We start from the raw sequence: 15,375 nt of genomic DNA, 5'->3' as shown, positions 1-15,375 counted from the left end.
AAGAGTTTTGGAAATAATTCAAGAGTTTGGTCAATTGGCAGGATTTAAATTGAATAAGTCAAAGACTAAGGTATTGGAGAAAAATTTAACACAGACTGAAAAAGAAAGGTTTCAGAATGAGACGGGGTTGACTGTGGTTAAAAAAGTGAAATACTTGGGTGTGAACATGACAGCTAAAAATGTGAATTTATTTAAAGATAATTATGAAAAAACCTGGACAGAAGTGAAAAAAGATCTGGAGATTTGGTCAAATCTGAAGCTTTCCTTGTTAGGCCGAATCGCAGTTATAAAGATGAATGTATTGCCAAGAATGTTGTTTCTGTTTCAAGCATTACAAATTATGGACAAAATGGATTGTTTCAAGAAGTGGCAGAAAGATATATCTAAGTTTGTCTGGCAGGGCAAGAAGCCCAGAATAAAATTCAAGATATTAACGGATTCAAGGGAAAGAGGGGGGTTTGCCCTGCCAGACTTTAAATTGTACTATGAAGCGGCAGCTTTCTGCTGGCTAAAAGAATGGCTGCTTCTTGAAAACACAGACATTTTGGATTTGGAAGGATTTAACAATATTTTTGGGTGGCATGCATATTTGTGGTATGACAAGGTTAAAGCGCATAAAAGTTTCAAAAATCATATTGTCAGAAAAGCACTATTAAATGTCTGGGTCAGATATAAGGACCTGTTGGAAAATAAGACTCCAAGATGGCTATCACCAATGGAAGCCAAGGCAGTTAAAAAGCTAAATATGGAGTCGAAATGGCCAAGATATTGGGAAATTTTGGAAAAGGAAGGGGACAAATGGAGATTGCAGAGTTTTGAAAAAATAAAAGGGAAGGTGAGAGATTGGTTACATTATCATCAAATAAATGAAGTGTTTAAACTAGACAGTAAAATAGGCTTCCAGGTGGAAAAATCAAAATTGGAGACTGAACTATTAGAATCCAGTACTAAGAATTTGTCAAAAATGTATGACCTGCTGCTGAAATGGAATACACAAGATGAAATGGTAAAATCAAGTATGATTAAATGGGCTCAGGACATTGGTCATAACATTATGTTTGCTGATTGGGAAAAGTTGTGGACCACCGGGTTGAAGTTTACGGCGTGCAACGCCTTAAGAGAAAATATAATGAAAATGATTTATAGGTGGTACATAACCCCAGTCAAGCTTGCAAAGATCTACCATTTGCCTGATAATAAATGCTGGAAATGTAAAGAAAAGGAAGGTACATTCTTTCACCTCTGGTGGACGTGCCCGAAGATTAAGGCATTCTGGGAAATGATCTACAATGAACTTAAAAAGGTATTTAAATATACTTTCACCAAGAAACCAGAGGCCTTTCTCTTGGGTATTGTCGGCCAGGGGGTGTTAAAGACGGATATAACTTTCTTTATGTATGCTACAACAGCAGCTAGAATACTCATTGCAAAGTACTGGAAGACACAGGATCTACCCACACTGGAAGAATGGCAGATGAAGGTGATGGACTACATGGGTTTGGCAGAAATGACGAGCAGAATCCGAGACCAGGGAAGAGAAGCGGCGGAAGAGGAATGGAAGAAGTTTAAGGATTACCTAAAGAAATACTATAAAATTAATGACAGTTAGAATGACGTTGGGCTTAAAATAAATGGTTACTATTAGTAATGGTTAAGACAGAGAGAATAAGGATGATTAACATAAATTTATAATAAAATAAGGGAAGATTCGCTGAATAATTGTAAGAATTTGGAATACAGAAACGGGAAGCAAGAGGAAGTCGAGGAAGTAAGGTTTAAGAAATTAGGACATGAAATGGTACTTGTTTTTTGTTTTGTTAACGTGTGTTGTTTGTTTTTGTATGTTTTGTTTATGTTAATATAAAAGTTGTTTAATAAAAAATATTATAAAAAAAATAAATAAATAAATTCAGCACATGGAAATCAAGCAACTAGGCTACTTTTTAAGGCTGCCTTGCCTTCTCGTCACTATCTATTTGCCTGTTCCACTCATTGCCTCCGTCTCTTACAATCTCCCTCCATCTAATGCGTTGATTTGGCACTGCTTTTCTGCTTGCATTTCAGACCAAGGAGAGAAAGGGTTTTGCAACATTTGGTTTTTGGAACGGACTTCTGGAACAGATTAAGTTTGAGAACCAAGGTACCACTGTATCTCCAGTTCTTTGCAGAGTACAATAATAACTATGACAACACTAAAAGTAGTAATTATTGGTAAATCCCTGTTCACTGGACAGAATGAAAAGGGCAAAGGGGGAACATTAGCACCCCCTACAAAGGAAGGAAGGGCAGAATCAAGACTAATCCGCCCTTCTAAAAAGTTATATTGGAAAAAAAAACAAATAACTGAATTTCATAACATGGCATTCTTATAGAACAATTCTGCTTAATTAGCAAAAAACCAAAAAACAAAACAAAACCCAACAGTTGAGTTTAGATGACAACTGATTAACACCTTGAAACTTGTTTGTTAACACCTTACAAAAGACATTAGATGCTCTCAATATATAGATTAGTCAACTCTTTTGACCTGTGGCTATTGTTTCTCATGAGGAAGCAGGAAACATTGGTGAATTAAGAAGCTTTCAAAACCAAAAATGCTCCCATTTGCACATTTGCAGACTTTGCACAGATGACATCTTCTGAGAATATGTAGCTTTAATAAAGTCATCCGCACCCTTGTAAATGTTTTTCTGTGATGCTCACATATGATTTGATGGCCTTAAATGTTCTAATTGCACTGGAGTTTCATGTTGCTCAATAACCTTAAGAATAGCATGTCTTCAAAATGGCCCCCAAAAATCTAAACCTTAAAAATAAGAATATTGGCTTTTATCAACTGACCAAACCAATTGTGGACCTATTTGGTCTTCCTTCAAGATTCCTCCACCAAAAGAAGGGAGCCACACACACCATCAACAGTCACAATGGCTCTCTTTTTACGCAAGGGGTGTTAATTGGGGCTCCAGCTCCCATCATCTCCAGCAAGCATGGCCAACAGTTAGGGATGGATTTTATTGTTTTATTGCTTAGATCAGGCTTCCTCAAACTCGGCCCTCCAGATGTTTTTGAGTACAATTCCCATCATCCCTGACCACTGGTCCTGCTAGCTAGGGCTCATTGGAGTTGTAGGCCAAAAACATCTGGAGGGCCGAGTTTGAGGAAGCCCGGCTTAGATGGTCAGGCTAAATTTGTGGTGTATAAACCTGATCCAGACTTCACAGCAGATCTTGCAATGGCCAGATCTAACCTCCAGGTTCATAGACAGTGTGTGTGGCTCCCTTCTTTACCTTTACTCCTCAAGGTAAAGGTAAAGGACCCCTGGACGATTAAGTCCAGCCAAAGGCAACTATGGGGTTGCGGCGCTCATCTCGCTTTCAGGACAAGGGAGCCAGCGTTTGTCCACAGACAGCTTTCCGGGTCGTGTGGCCAGCATGACTAAACCACTTCTGATTGGCAAGGATGGCGGTTCGAATCCCCATGATGGGGTGAGCTCCTGTAAATATTCAACTATAAAGCTATGCTGGAAGCTGCCAAGAGTGGCTGGGACAAGCCAGTCAGATGGGCGGGATACAAATATTATTTTTTTTTATTTTTTACAGTGGTACCTTGGGTTAAGTACTTAATTCGTTCCGGAGGTCCACTCTTAAACTGAAACTTTTCTTAACCTGAAGCACCACTTTAGCTAATGGGGCCTCCTGCTGCCGCTGAAGCACGATTTCTGTTCTCATCCTGAAGCAAAGTTCTTAACCTGAAGCATTATTTCTGGGTTAGCGGAGTCTGTAACCTGAAGCATATGTAACCTGAGGTACCACTGTATATCCAAAGGAGCTGTATCTTTCAGATGCCCACATCTTCCTCCACTCTCAGGGTCCACACAGAGGGCTTTGTTTGGGTTGTGTGAGAAAATTCTTTGGATTCAGCGAATTCAGTGAAATAATAATATAATAATAAATGCTTACAAGGTATTAAAATCTCCAGCTGGAACTCCAGCTGTGTCCTCTGCTCACGGCCTTTATTGGGGTCCAGGGATTGTGCCCTCCTGGGAGTAGTCAATGGTTGATGGAGGGAGGTTGGGTGGGAGGGAGGGAAATCTTGGTCTTCCAGGGTGAGAGGTTGGGAGGAGAAAGCAAAGATCTCAGGTGTGATCTGGGAAGGGTACTACCTTCTGTGGGTGGTAAGAGTTAAGCACTACCTTTTAGAGAGGACTCCATGTTCTTTTTTTAAACTCTCTGTGACTGTTTTTGTTCTTGTTTTTTTTATTCACGTTAGTTTTCTATATATTATTGTATTATGAAAAAAAGACTTTAATAAAAAAAAACCCTAAAAATACCTGCCACTTTCTTTGTTCTTATTAAAAAAAATGGACTTATTAAAGCAAAGCTACATTAAAAACAAAGGAAGACTGGTATCTAAATTAAAAATCAAGAAGGGGAGGCTCCAAACCACTGATGATGCCATCTGAACTGTATAAAAGTTCAAGACACACTGGGCTCTTCACTCGATTCCTTACCTTTCCATTGACTTCTGCTTCTCAGAGAACCAGGTAAGCCCAGCTTTCATGAATGTATTTTCAATGGTTTGTGCATGATATTAGACAGTGTAGATGCATGCTGACATCTTCACTTGATCCCTTACCTTTCCATTGCCTTCTGTACCTCAGAGAACCAGGTAAGTCCAGCTTTGGGGAATGTATACGATGGTAGCAATACTTAAAGTAGACCCATTGACATTAATGGACATGAGAAACTTGAATAAATCAATTTCACCAGGCCTACTCTGAGTAGCACAACATTAGACAGAAGCCAACTGGAGCAGTAACTCTTTTATCTGAGGTTGAAAGATCAGAGGCAGTGTGTGTCCGACTGAACTTCGCTGGAGAAGAGAAGACTTTTGGTAAGAGGTGTCCTTTCAGAATGATAGCACATAATCTGTGTTGGCCTCCCAAGGTCAGAACCAGCCCCTTGAGTTGGTCCTCAAGATAGAGTGGAGGTGTACTCAGGTCATACTTGTGGGCTCCCCAAGGTTTGCCACTGTGGGGGGAAAGCTAGTAGACTAGATATGTCTTTGCTTTGATCCATCAAAGCCCTTCTTATGCTCTTTTCTCCTGGAAACTAACATGTTGGTAGAGTAGACTTTACTATCTTGCACAATCTAAAATTCTCATGACTCCATATTAAACCAGTTAATATTCCCAAGCCATTGCAGTCATTATTGATGCTGTTTCCATGAAGATCTTCACGTTGGGCAGGGTTGGGGAACTGATTGCCCTGCAGATGTGCTTCTACTGCAGCTTCCATCCTCACAGACCACCAACATCTGAAGTGCAACAGGATCCTCCCCCCTGATGATGGTGGGCTTCCCATGGGGTCATAGGGATGGCCACCGGGAGACAGAGTGCTGGACTAGATGAGGATGGTGAGGATTTATTAAATCTGTATACCAAACTTCATCCAAAGATCCTAGGGCTCTTCACAACAAGGAAGTGCAAACTGAGAATACAAAATACAAAATAAAACAAAAATAAACCAATACCACCCCCCCAAAAACCCACATTTTAAAAGCCATAGAATGTTAATCAGCCGAATGCCTGGTTGAAGAGAAACGTTTTAGCCTGGTACCGAAAAATATGCAAATGAAGGCCCTCAGATGATGATCACAGGCTCTGCTTGGTTTATATGAGGAGAGGAGGTCTTTGACATGTTGCAATCCTGAGTCATTTAGGGCTTTAAAGGTCAAAAACAGCATCTGGAATTGGGCCTGGAAATTAATTGGCAGTTGAATCAGGATCGGTGTAATATACTCCAACTGTCTTGCTCCAGTGAGCAACTGGGCTGAATAATAATAATAATAATAATAATAATAATAATAATAATAATAATTTATTATTTATACCCCGCCCATCTGGCTGGGTTTCCCCAACCACTCTGGGCGGCTTCCAACCGAAAATTAAAACAACACAGCATCAGACATTAAAAACTTCCCTAAACAGGGCTGCCTTCAGTTGTCTTTTAAAAGTAAAATAGTTGTTTATTGCCTTGACATCTGCTGGGAGGGCGTTCCACAGGGCAGGCACTACTACCGAGAAGGCCCTCTGCCTGGTTCCCTGTAACTTGGCTTCTCGCAGCAAGGAAACCACCAGAAGGCCCTCGGCGCTGGACCTCAGTGTCCGGGCTGAACAATGGGGGTGGAGATGCTCCTTCAGGTATACAAAACCTAGGCTGTTTAGGGCTTTAAAGGTCAGCACCAACATTTTGAATTGTGCTCATAAACGTACTGGGAGCCAATGAAGATCTTTCAGGACCCGTGTTATATGGTCTTGGCGGCCACTCCCAGTCACCAGTCTAGCTGCCACATTCTGGATTAATTGCAGCTTCCGAGTCACCTTCAAAGGTAGAGCACATTGCAGTAGTCCAAGCTGAAGTTACTGAACCATCTTCAGAAGCAGCCCTATGTATAATGTGTTGCAGGACTCCAACCTAGCGGTTGCCAGAGTATAAACAACAGGACTTAGTCTATTCTTGCACAACTGGGTCATCAGCTCAAGCTGATGGAAGGCCCTCTGCGCCACTGAGACCACCTGAGCCTCAAGCAACAGCAAAGGATCCAGGAGTACCCCCAAGCTACTTGCCTGCTCCTTCAGAGGGAGAGTAACCCCATCAAGAGCAGGCAACTTCCCATCTGCCCAGTCTAGGGAACCTCCCACTAACTGCCTCATTTCTATCTGGAATGAGCTTCAGTTTGTTGACTCTCATCCAGTGCATTACCAAGGCAAAATAGTGGTCCAGCACATCCACTTTCATACCTGCAGATGATGTGTGCCATCAGCAAACTGCTGACACCCTACTCCTCTCAGCAGTTTCATGTAGATGCCAAATGACATAGGGGATAGACATGAACCCTAAGGACTCCACATTGAATCCCCAAGCATCACCCTCTGGAAATGACCATTCAAGTAGGATTGTAACCACCTCAAAGCAGTGCAAAACTTGGACAGCCACTCTAGAAGGACAACATGGTCAGTGGCATAGAAAGCTGCTGAGACGTCAGTGAGAATTGACATGGACATATTTCTGCTGTCTCTCTTCTGACAGAGGTCATGATCTTGTACCAGAAGGGCTCTTCATATGGGTAACAGTGAGGGAGGGCGTTTGTACAACACTATAAATAGCTAATGTGGTTTCCTCCAAATGATCTGGACTTCAACTCCCATCATTCCTGAGCATGTGGCCTGATTGATGGATGTTGCATTCCAAATCATTTGGAGAGCAACAGGTTGGCTGCCCCAGGTATAAATATTGCATTCCCCTTTTTGATATTTCTCACTTTGTTTCAGATTAACCTCCACCAACCCAACATGGTTCACTGTGGTCCATCTTGCGCTGTCCCATCCTGTGCCTCCACCCCAGTTGTGGGTTTTGGATCAGCAGGTCATGGCTACAGAGGTCTTGGCTATGGCCTTGGCTTTGGTCATGGAGGTTTCGGCTGGGGGCATGGAGGCTCTGTTGAATCCTCTGGATCCCTCGGCACCCTGGACGGTGTTATCCCTTCATGCATCAACCAGCTCCCACCAGCAGAGGTCGTGATCCAGCCACCTCCCAGTGTCCTGACCCTCCCAGGGCCCATCCTCTCTGCTAGCTGTGAGCCTGTGTCTGTTGGAGGCAACACTCCATGTGCTGTTGGGGGTTATGGCTATGGGTATGGCAGAGGGCTCTTTGGGGATGGTTATGGTTACCTTGGAAAGAGGTCTTTGTTGGGTGGCCGTTCTGGTATCTGTTCATACCCCTGCTAAACCCAGATGGATGACCCCCTTGAAAACTCAGAATTTGGAACTGTGATATCCTGGCTCATGCCTGAGTTCATGCACTCACATTTCAGAAAGGCTGAGTGTGCACTTTGCTACAGGAAAAGAATGCAACTTGTGGATGCTCGGCTCCCTCTGAAAAGCCTATTTTCATGCCTTTTCTTGCCTTCCTTTTAAAAAAAATTATGTATATGTCCCTCTCTTTGTCTTCTTATATATAAAACAGCAAGTCTGTTCTGCAAGCCTCCACTCTGCACTAAGCTACACAATCTGTCATATGTGAACTTAGAGTTCTTGAGTTAAAAGCTTTCCCCTTGAGTAGAAGAAGATGCAAGCAATTCCTTGCAAAGACAGTGCTCTGCCTGATTGGTTTAGCCTGTGTTTATGTGCGGTTTTCAGTGTATCTCATGATTTATCTCATGGATGGGAAACCTCTCTCTTGGCCCCAGGTGTTCTTGCACTCTAGCTCCCACCATCCCCAGCCAGAATAGCCAATGGTCAGGGATTATGGGAGTTGTAGTCTAACAACATTTGACAGGGTCTACTGTAAAAGCAAACTGTCCACTCTGCTTTCATTAAAGCTCATTCATCAATCTCTTATAAGCCTTTTTGTCTTGTTTTATCTAATTCCTGAAAAAATCTCTAGCAGAAAGATTGTTATAAGCCAGGGGTGAGGAATCTTTCTTTAAATATTGCATTTATCTGCTCATTATATACATACATACATGCGTATGATTTGCACCCCCCCACAGTGTTAAGAAACTCACTTATGTAACTCAAATGGAGTCCAAAGTTTTGTCTTTCTTACTTCAGATATTGTACATAACAGGGAGATATTCAAAGATGCAGAAGAAAAACTCACTCAGAACCACACAGCCAATAAGGGCATGTGCTAACTCAGTAAAGACCATCCCATTCAGCAATGCCTCCTGTTGGTTGATTTTCCAATATCAGAAATAACCCTTAAGTTACAGACCGAATGATCCCTGCTGCTGCACACACTGTGGGACACATCTCTCTGCATGCCATTTCCTGAGATGCCCCTTAACTACAAACATTAATAAACCAAATAATCCCTCAGCATCGGACTTTAGACCTGAATAAAAGCCTGTACATGGAGATATCTGACTTACATTCCAAGATAGATAGCAATTTGTTGGGGGTGGTGGGGTGTTTGTCCAATTCATAATGCAACCGAGTCCTATGATCAATTCACATTCCAAGCTGAGCAACAGGGCCGGCCCTCTCATGAGACAATGTGAAGTCACTGTCTCAGGTGGCAAGATCTACAAGGGCAGCAGATTCGGCCTCCAAGAAATGAATTGGACACTGCTGCTGCCACACACTCTTTCGAGGCCATAACTGCATCCTCCTTGGCAGATCCCCCCAATAACATCTCTATAGTGGCCTCTTGGCAAATAGGAAGTGCTACTGGTCTACACCTAACAGTGAGGACTGCCTTCTGAGGTCTTCTGCACCCATTTGGCATGATTCAGTGCAGCCCCACCCATAATGGCCTTTGATTTCCACTTCAAGCACTGGGTGAGGTTGATTTGATTCCCCTCATTGTTCCCAATGCATATCTTCTTTCACCCCTTGTTCCCAACATAGATCTTCACTCCCCACTTGTTCCTGATGTAGCTCTCTTCATTCAGCCCTTCTTCCCAGGCGGGGTGGTTTGCGCCATTTTGCAGTTCACCTCAGGTGCCAAAATGTATTGGGACAGCCTTTCTGGGCAATTATGGACTTTGGCAATGACACTGGTCTCAAACGATACAGCCCAAATAGGGAAGAAATTTGATTCAGTTAGCAGTTAATTGTGAACCTACCCACCCTGCACTTTCTGAAACAATACAACAACAAAAACATAGCTATGTTTTGAGCTACAGTGACCAGAGTTCCCTCATTTTCTCAGGGTTCTCCTAAGAACTCTCAGCCCCTTTAATGAACTACAGCTCCCAGAATTCTTTGAGTGAAGCCATGACTGTTTCAGGTGGTATCATAGTGCTTTAAATATATGGTGTGAATGTGGCCTACCTCTTTGCTTCCCTCAAAATGCCTCCGATTTGACCCCACCCCTGCAAAGCTAAAACGGTTATGCTTTGGGCAAAATTCAGTAGTGAGCTAATGAAAGGGTTGTGTGCTTGGTTGCTCACCGCAGCTCTCCATGAACGACTGATGCAGCTATTTTGCTTGCAACAGCCCATCCAAATCACACATCTTATGTGGGTGATAATGGAGATGATTCTTGGAAATTTGTGCAAATGACAGAAGCTGGAGATTGGCCCACTATCATCCTGCTTTGACCCAAAGTTACTATTATGATTATTATTTTTAAATGCTTTTTACTAGGAAGTGTTGCTGACTCAACTGTCTCAGAAAGCTAAGTGTCTGCTTGGCAATGATGGGGAAAAAAGAATTGTGAAAAGGCCTTTTTAGATAACATCTGAACAAGGTGCAGAACCTTATTAATGCACTGCCCCACCTTCATAGGAGCACATAATCTCTTACAATTGCTGACATTTCATCCTGCTGGCTTTCTTCAGGATGGAAACACACAATCTTCAAAGAGATTAATTGCTAACAAGATTAGTGCTACTATACTATAGAGAGGATCTGTGGTTGTTTTCATGAGCTTTGTGCTTCTGATCAGTGGCATGTTTCAGGGTAAGTTTATGAACATGACTCGGAAGCTGTACACCGGCTCCCTTGGCCAATAAAGCAAGATGAGCGTCGCAACCCCAGAGTCGGCCACGACTGGACCTAATGGTCAGGGGTCTCTTTACCTTTTACCTTATGAAGCTGAGAGCCCTTTGGATGAGAAACAGCACTGGTGGCTGGCGCCCATTGAGACAGGTAGGCAAGGAGACCCAACAGTGGGCGGAGCCACAGCCAGTGAGAGGCAAAAGCAGCTCTTTCTAGCTTTGTCCCCATCCTCCTCCTCTCTGCTGAGTTTTACAAGGGGAAACATTGAGGACAAGGAGAAGGAAACTGACAGGCAATTGAATGATCTGGCCTTGTTGTTTGAAAGCAGGCAAGTGAGAGCTGGCTGGTTAGTTGGTGGGGCAGTATCCCATTCAACCCAATGAATCATCCCCTAATACTGGGATTTATAATGCCTTTGCAATATCGGTATCTTTCCCCATTAGTCATGTGTCTTACCCTGTTAGATGGAGCAGGATAGAGATGAAGGACTTCTAATTAAAGTTTTAAGGCTCAGGTGAGAATATATGGGATGGTATGAACAGGTTATCTGCTGAGGTTCAGTGAGATGTTTGAAAAACCACAAATCATTTCTTAAGATAAAGGTTCCTAGGCAATGGAGTTTATGTAATCATTTGGGGGGGGTGTAAGAAGAGCCCTGGTGGATCACAGCACAGAAAAGCATTGATCTTCCCTTGGTGAATTGGGGTCCACTGGTGGGTTGCAACAGGAAACACTACCACCATGCAAATATGTGGTAAAAGATAAGAAATGCAGATATTGGTCAAAAGTCTGGGTCTGAAAAGGGTGGAGATACTTGCTCTGGACCAGCATCCTGTTTCCACAGTGGCCATTCAGATGCCTCTATGAAGACCACAGCAGGACACAATGACAATAGCCCATATCTAGAGCTAGCCAGCAGGGGGATGTATATTTGGTCACATAGTTTCTCAGCAAACAGCACATACAGTAGGTAAACTCCCACAGGAGGAAGAGATGCCCACCAACTTGCATGATTTTAAAAGGGGATTGGACAAATTCATGGAAGATAAGGCTCTCAGTGTGGTAAGTGGTTAAGAGCAGTAGACTCGTAATCTGGTGAACTGGGTTCGCGTCTCCGCTCCTCCACATGCATCTGCTGGGTGACCTTGGGCCAGTCACACTTCTTTGAAGTCTCTCAGCCTCACTCACCTCACAGAGTGTTTGTTGTGGGGGAGGAAGGGAAAGGAGAATGTTAGCCGCTTTGAGACTCCTTAGTAAAGGTAAAGGGACCCCTGACCATTAGGTCCAGTCATGACCGACTCTGGGGTTGTGGCGCTCGTCTTGCTTTATTGGCCGAGGGAGCTGGCGTACAGCTCATGTGGCCAACATAACTAAGCCGCTTCTGGCGAACCAGAGCAGCACATGGAAACGCCGTTTACCTTCCCACCTATTTATCTACTTGCACTTTGACGTGCTTTCGGACTGCTAGGTTGGCAGGAGCTGGGACTGAGCAACGGGAGCTCACCCCGTCGTGGGGATTCGAACCGCCGACGTTCTGATCGGCAAGTCCTAGACTCTGTGGTTTAACCCATAGTGCCACTCGTGTCCCTTGAGGCTCCTTAGGGTAGTGATAAAGCGGGATATCAAATCCAAACTCTTCTTCTCAGTGGCTACTAGCCACAATGGCTATTATCTGCTTCTATGGCAGGTGGCCGTAATGCTTCTGAATACAGGTCGCTAGAAACCACAGGAGAGGGAGAGTGCTTTTGTGCTCGGGACTTGTTTCCCATTGGGGCATCTGGGTGGCCACTGTGAGAATAGGATGAGATGAGCCATTGGCCTGATCCAGCTGGCCTCTTCTTATGTTATTAAGAAAATGGTTAGCCAGGAAGACCACAAGGAGGGCAATCTCCTCCCTTTGATGTTTGTCTCCCAGCAATGGGTATGAGGAGAGGTATACTGCCTTTGAACCTGGAGAGTCAGATCTGGCCATCACTAGATCTTCTACAATTTTATCCAGCCAGTCTAAGCAATCATGCAAGGAAATCCACCCCTGACTGAACTCACTTGGACAACTGACTAAACATGTTACGGGATTGGGCCGACTCAGCAGAATATGTTCAAAAGAAGGAAAACAGGGTGTAGAATGGTGTGTGCAAATTCTGCATGGAGATGATGATAGCTTTATTTCCTCCCCACCCCCATCCCTGTCCTCCTGTCTCATTGGGCTAATTAATGTAAATTGAGGTTAAAAATGCACATAAATTGTTTTGCCGATAGCTAATTAGAACTTATGTAACAAAGGGGTGTTGGCCTCTGGGGCCAGCAGGAGGGGACCCTGACAAAAATGTATAAAATAAACCTAAAGCCTTGCTAGGTGCATCCAGCACTGACTCTCGGGCTCCTTTCATCTCTTCTCTCCAGATATATTGGTAAGCAGGGCATCTACCAGTGGATTTTCACCAAGGGGATTAGTCTGTGTCTGGGTTATGTTGCTTTGAACTGTGGAGTTCATATGAATGAATGCTCCTCTGTATGGCAAATAAGGGGGTTTTTTTGGAGACAGCTAGGGTGTTAGGGGCACAGGTGAGATAAGGCCTTTTCCTTTACCTGCTATTTTTTTCTAGGTAAAGGTAAAGGGGTAAAGGGACCCCTGACCATTAGGTTCAGTCGTGGCCAACTCTGCGGTTGCGGCGCTCATCTCGCTTTATTGGCCGAGGGAACTGGCGTACAGCTTTCGGGTCATGTGGCCAGCATGACTAAGCTGCTTCTGGCAAACCAGAGCAGTGCACGGAAATGCCGTTTACCTTCCCGCCGGAGCGGTACCTATTTATCTACTTGCACTTTGACTTGCTTTCGAACTGCTAGGTTGGCAGGAGCAGGGACCGAGCAACAGGGGCTCACCCCATTGTGGGGATTTGAACCACCAACATTCTGATTGGCAAGTCCTAGGCTCTGTGGTTTAACCCACAGCGCCACCCACATGCCCTCAAAATGTCCAGACATAGCCTGAACTCTTCAGGGAAACTTGTTGTATTTAACTTTGTACAGAGGTACCTCTGGTTAATAACTTAATTCATTCTGGAGGTCTGTTCTTAACCTGAAACTGTTCTTAACCTGAGGTACCACTTTAGCTAATGGGGCCTCCTGCTGCCATGTGATTTCTGTTCTCATCCTGAAGCAAAGTTCTTAACCCGAGGTACTATTTCTAGGTTAGCGGAGTCTGTAACCTGAAGCGTCTCTAACCTGAGGTACCACTGTATCTGTCCCAGAACCTTAATTCACCTATCTCCGCTGTCTACCATCTGTCCAACATATATGCCTAAGCACCTACCTTATCTCTTTCCCTGAACTTCCACCTGGGAGCGACCATTCCATCAGAGAGTCTAGGGGTCATTGACACCACACCCATAAGAAAGCCTCAGGAATCCTAATTGGGTGAAAAGGTGATATTTATTCAAAATATAAGACCACAGAGCAGTAGTCTTTGACCTATTTAGACGCAGGAAGCCATTTTAACTCAAACATACAATTAGGGATCCACTTATTCATCTTTTGCTGTATATTGGCAAGGTGGTGGTGCTTCTGTTGTGACCCAACCTGCCAGCTGAAGACCAGTGACACACACAGGTTGGCTCTGTTCTACATGTGGAGTACCCCCATCTTCCTCGAGGGGGGCATGTAAGTCTTTTTCAAGGGGGAATTGAGCCTCATCATTTTTGCTGAAAGCTTACTTTCAACAGGCACCTCCTACCCCTGAACTGTGCCAGTTGATCATTATAAGAACAACTGTTTAAGAATTGGTGCCATAATTTAACTCTCCCCTCCCCCCTCCCTGTCCTTTCCCCCTTTTCTCTCTTTCTCTCTCTCCGCCCCCCCCTTGCTCTCTTTAAGATTGTAAACCTGAATAAATTGCCTGTCTTGTTTCAGTGTGTTAGTTGCCCTGAGAGCACTTTTGGCTGAAGAGCAGGGTGCAAATGCTCTAAATCAATCAATCAACCAACCAACCAATCAATAATATATTCTGTTTCTCTTGCCTGTCTTATCTGCTTATCTGTCTGCAGTGGTGTAGCGTGGGTTGCCAGTGCCTGGGGACACAGACATGGAGAGGGTGGTGAGAGGGAGGGAAATAGACGGAGAATGTGTGTGCATTCAACGGCATCAGCATCACCCAGGAGATCGCAGCAGCAGAGACAAGAAAAGAAAATTTGATAGGGAGAGGTCGCTTCCTGGTTCATATGAAGAAACCCAGCGACGGAAGTGCACAGCTGTACTGAGACAGCACCAGGTGTTGAAACTTTGCACCCCTAACAATTTTGCACCCAGGGCAACCACCCCTGTGTCCCCACACACTACACCACTGTCTATCTGCTACTCCTTCCTTCCTTCCTTCCTTCCTTCCTTCCTTCCTTCCATCCCATAAACCAATCCATCAGTCTAATCCAATTTATTTTACTAATCTCAATGGACTGGTATTGTTGACAAAGGGAATATCCACATTATAAACACATTCAGCTTCTTTTGATTATTTACATTTGGGAGATGGGGCATATGTAGTTTTGATCCTTCCCATTATTGTGGTTCACATTTGCAGAAAAGGGACTTGAGACACTTCAAACAGAAGCCTGTTCTTTCATTCCAGATCCATCTTTGTTCCCAAAATAATGGCTTACTGTGGCCCATCCTGCGCCATCCCATCCTGTTCCTCCAGCCCGGTGGTAGGCTTTGGACAAGGATGTGGTCTCGGATCAGGGGCCTATGGTTCATTCCTTCCAACCGGGATATCATCCTCCAGTCTCGGCACATCCGCTGGGCTCCCTGTTTCCTGCATCAGCCAGATCCCAGCAGCCGAAGTGGTCATCCAACCTCCCGCCGCTGTGGTGACCATT

At 44.1% G+C, this 15,375-nt stretch overlaps 2 long non-coding RNA genes across 3 annotated transcripts in view; one reads left to right on the top strand and one right to left on the bottom strand.

Annotated features, from left to right (window-relative positions):
• LOC310751943 overlaps nt 1–15,375 on the bottom strand; it is a 414,687-nt gene that overhangs the window by 187,951 nt on the left and 211,361 nt on the right. The gene's annotated exons all lie outside the window — the stretch shown is intronic.
• LOC310751953 lies at nt 4,496–8,404 on the top strand. Its single transcript, XR_014542716.1, has 2 exons — nt 4,496–4,543; nt 7,334–8,404. It is a non-coding gene; the product is annotated as an uncharacterized lncRNA (long non-coding RNA).

This window comes from Podarcis filfolensis (assembly GCF_964270895.1).
Source record: "Podarcis filfolensis genome assembly, chromosome: 16".
Taxonomy (NCBI): domain Eukaryota; kingdom Metazoa; phylum Chordata; class Lepidosauria; order Squamata; family Lacertidae; genus Podarcis; species Podarcis filfolensis.
Note: the sequence above shows the minus strand (reverse complement) of the source record. Positions and strands in the feature narration are given on the sequence as shown.